The sequence below is a fragment of the Heteronotia binoei genome, chromosome 3 (genome assembly GCF_032191835.1).
Source record: "Heteronotia binoei isolate CCM8104 ecotype False Entrance Well chromosome 3, APGP_CSIRO_Hbin_v1, whole genome shotgun sequence".
Lineage (NCBI taxonomy): Eukaryota > Metazoa > Chordata > Lepidosauria > Squamata > Gekkonidae > Heteronotia > Heteronotia binoei.
Window position 1 is genome coordinate 39,517,468 of NC_083225.1, and position 4,921 is coordinate 39,522,388.

Genomic DNA, 4,921 nt, shown 5'->3' on the forward strand with positions numbered 1-4,921 from the left:
CTGTAAACTCCAGGAGGATTGGCTACATCAGGGGTGCGTGGCCTAATATGCAAAAGAGTTACTGCTACAAAAAAAAGCCTGTGCGTGTGCATTAATCCCTTTTCCCACCTCAGCCTCAGATGGAGGAGAAACAATGGGGCCTACATCCACTAATGAGATGTGCTGAGTGAGGATAATACGGCGAGTCCCAAAATTAATGTCTGTAGCCTGCCGATCCCCATATCCCCTAATAAATGAGGTGAAATCATCAAAAGCCAAATTATTTTTAAGTAAACAACTATGAACTCATCCTAATGGGGAAAGGGGCCAAACTGAACCAGCTAGATAGATTAGACAGTGTGTTATCGCCAGTGCAGTATAGACATTAGAGAGTGTTCAGCTAGGGAGACTGAGGTTCAAACCCACACTGAGTCATAAATCGCACTGGTCAGCCTTGGGGAAAAGACGGATAATGAGACCAGAAGCAGCATACAATGGGAGAAGCGGCATTCTCTCTTTGGGTACAAGGATATTAAAGAGGCCAACAAGGTCCTACCACCTGCAACAGTTTGATCTTCTCAGCCAAACTGGGACATCAAAGCTAGGTGCTCAGATCTTACTCACCTATTGAAAATATCCCTAAAGTAATAGATTGCTTAGATTTTGTTCTTTTAGGGGTAGGGTTGCAAATCCCAAGGTGGTTGCAACCAAATGAAACAAACCACTCTGTGAAAAATGCTATTCCAAAATATAATTCATACCAGGAAAAACGTGCATTTCAGCAAACTCATAATTTTACAGACTACATGAGGTTGCTGAAATGCACTCTTTTCCTGGTATGAATTATATTTTGGAATAACATTTTTCACAGAGAGGTTTGTTTCATTTGGTTGCAACTTCATTCCTCTGTGTAGCCTATTGTGTATTTTCACCTAATCCCAAAGTGGTGGCTGGAAATCTCCTGGGATTACAACTGATCTCCAAGTGACAGAGATCAGTTCACCAGGAGCAAATGGCCACTTTGGAAGGTGGACTCTATGGCATTACACCCAACTGAAGTCCCACTCTCTCCAAACGCTGCCCTCCTCAGGCTCCACCCACAAGCCTCCAGATATTTTCCAATCCAGATGCCAGGGCCTTTTGGACTTCAGAACTAGAAATATATTGCTAGCAGACTCCAATCCCCAAATTACGTATGATTGCGCCAGATTTATGGCAGCTGCCAGGAGAATTCAAGATGATTTTATAAAGGATTGAAGTTGACCATTTTTATCTTTTTTGAATATTTTAAAATCTGTAAAGCCCTCTTTTCTGAACATTTTTGTGCTACTGTAACAACCATGCCTAAATGTTTGAGTGCTTTGTATATTGGATTTGAATGGATTGGCTTCTTAAATTGTTTTTATTGGTTATGTACCGCAACAATAAACTGATAAACTGACTATTTTCCTATCCAGAGTCTGCAACTCTAGCTAGGGGACATATCTACAGAACTTTATTTCTCTCATCTATAAGCTGCCTCTCCAGAGACAAGCTTGAGCCAGCTGACAAAACCCAATAAAATCATAACAATAACATAAGATGATCAAAATTAAAAGGTTTATACAACTTAATTTCTGTGGCTTTCTCTAGATAATCCTGGCAGCTGTAGTTGAGTGAGAGTGCTGAAAATTTTCTCTTCACCCTCCTCAGAAAACCAATTTCCAGGATTCCCTATGCAAAAGGAAATACTACTTAAACTAGTATGTAATGATCTGGTGCTGAACTACAAGATATCTAGGTATACTTCAAAAAATAGAAAAAGAAAAGGTGAGAAAAGCGCAGGAGTCTGCCCAGTCCATTCACCTCTCCTTCAGCACTTCTCCTAGAACTGTGAGAACTTATAATAAGTTAACATCCTTCGAAGCTTTGGACTTTTGCCATAGACTTGGCTATTAATGGAGCACCTCGAGATTTTCTCAGGAAGCAATGGGAAATAAATAACCTTGCACCTTTGAACTTGTGTACTTGTCTCTGAACACGTTTGTTCGCTTGTTTATATTTGTCCCTGAGTTGTTTTTTGTGACAATCCAGAGGAAAGGTCTATGCCTGCCAGAAAACTCTGAAAGATAGGCCAGGTGTTCTGAAACGTTATTTTGTCTGAATACATCTGACTATCCTTTGTTTACCTTTAGTATTCCCATCTCCCAGCAGGCCTCTCAGCAACTATCTTTCACAAACAATAAAGGTCCACCCACACTAACAAAATTGTAAATTTTTGAAAATGCAGTTTGCCAATGAAATCAAAGTAGCGGCACAAAACCAAAGGCAGGCACCTGTAAAACAGAAGACAGAGCCTAGCTGGATCGAAAAAGATCGGGATGAGAAAATTGACATATTTATGTACTTAAGCACAAAAAAGAAATCCTTATGCGAATTAGCCAGATGGGAGGATTAGTGGTAGTCAGAAATAGAGAAGCTAGCCAAATTGATATCAATTAATATTGACATCTTAAAAGCCAGTAAATTCCAAGCCCTGTCCTGGCACTAGGATATGTCACACATGTTTTTATTCTATAGAATCAGTATTGGAAGAGACCTCCAGGGTTATCTAGTCCAAACCCCTGCACAATAAGGAAAATTCACATACCCCCAGTGACCCCTACTCCATGCCCACAAGTTGGCAAAAAGAAGAGGATCCCTGGCCAAATTGGTCTGGATAAATTTTCTTCCTGACCTCAACATGGTGAATGACATTTCCCTGGGTGTGTAAGAAAGGGCCACCAGAACTAAGCACTTCTTGCCCTCCCTCTCATGATCTGCTTAAGTCCACAGAATCAGCATTGCTGAAAGATGGCCATCTAGCCTCTGTTTAAAAACCTCTAAAAGAGAGACCACCACCTCCTGAGGAAGCCTGTTCCACTGAGGAACCGCTCTGTCAGGAAGGTCTTCCTAATATTTAGACAAAAATATTGTCTAATCAAAATTAGAATCAAATTTAGACAAATCAAAGAGTCTTTGATTTAATTTCAATCCATTGGTTCTGGGGCAACAGAAATCAATTCCACACCATCCTGCATATGACAGCCCTTCAAGTATTTGAAGATGGTTATCATATCTCCTCTCAGTTGTCTCCTCTCCAGGATACACATACCTAGCTCATTCAACCTTTACCTCAATCTTTTCTCCAAGGAGCACAGGGCAGCATAAGTGGTTCTCTCATCCTTCATTTTTCCCTCACAACAACTCTGTGAGGTAGAGAAACAATGCTGAGACAATGACTAGCCCAAGGTCATCCAGGGATTTTACAAGGGAGAAGAATCCTGGTCTTCCAAATCCTAGTTTGACACCCTAACCACTATACCAGTCTCAGTAGTGGTAGCTCTCACCATACTGATTCTGTGAGACAACCAAGTTTCTCTCACGGTTCTATCACTGTCCCACCAAATGGCTCCATGTCCAAAACATGCTAAATTCGGTGTCTGCTCTAAAGAGGGAATCAGTATTTTTCAAGTATATAATGAGTGCATAATGTTTTGAGTTTTGCTCTCCACAGCCTTTTTTTTTTAACCAAAAAGTGGGAGGGTGGGATTAAGCTGGCATTTTGGCAGCTCATCACTTTGGGTGAGCAGGGAACTGTTGGAAAACAAGGTCATTCATCAATGTACAGTAAGGGCCTCCTACTTTATCCATCTTCCAGAGGGAAATCCCTCATGTTCTAGCCATGCATCAGCCACTGCTCAGCTTGTCCACCCTGATTTATAACCAGCTTCACCTTGCAAAAATAAATGCCTGCAATTTCAGAGCTTGTGAATGACCCCAAAGATGATAACCTCAGGCTTTCTCTCATAGATTTCCAGCTAGAGTAATACACTCCCAAAGTACAATGACAGGAATTAAGTGAGTAAGTAACAGGGCCTTTATTTCCCCAGAGATACACACTGGAATATCAAGGGAAGTACAATGACGTTCTTCTTGCTCTATTTAGAATTGCGGAGAGTCCCACCCTCATCTGCATTGTTTAAAGTGTTATTATTCTGTTCATGTAAAATCACGGTTATTTTGTCTCTTTCTTTTTTAAAATCCTCATTTGGAATCTGTGGGAATAAGCGCTGTCCTAATATGTGCAGGTTTTCTTTATGATTTCCCATTTAGATTTTTAGAGGATTGCACAAATATGATATCTGAAAGATTATTTTCTCTCTTATAAACAGCTCTTTAATTCAGCCATTATCCACATCCTGAGAATTGGGATTATTATATTTTTTTCCTTCTGCTTAATTTCATTTATACCCAAAAGCAGACCACAAAATGGTTCCTGAAGCCATCTAAGGCCTCAAAACTTACTGACCTTATACCCACTAAATTATGGCTCCTTCTAGGGCTGCCAAGTCCAATTAAAGAAATATCTGGGGACTTTGGGGGTGGAGCCAGGAGACATTAGGGGTGGAGCCAAGATCAAGGCTGTGACAAGCATAATTGAACTCCAAAGGGAGTTCAATTCCTTCCTTCCATAGGAAATAATGAAGGATAGGGGCACCTGCTTTTGGGGCTCATAGAATTGGACCCCCTGGTCCAATCTTTTTGAAACTTGGGGGGTATTTTGGGGAGAGGCACTAGATGCTATACTGAAAATTTGGTGCCTCTACTCCAAAAGACAGCCCCCCCAGAGCCCCAGATACCAGCGGATCAATTCTCCATGATTTTCTATGGGAATAAATCTCCATAGGGAATTATAGAGTTCCCAGCAGACATTTCCGTCCCCTTCCCCCCCCCCCCCCGCTTTCTTATGACCCTGAAGCGGGTGGAGGGTCTCCAAACCGGGGGATCCCCTGCCCTCACCTGGGGGTTGGCAACCCTAGCTCCTTCCCACACTGTGATGTTAACATAAAATGTTCCAGCCCTGTGGGAGCAGCCAATATCGTAGCTCCTCCCCATGCCATTGCCACCACCCCTGCCTGAT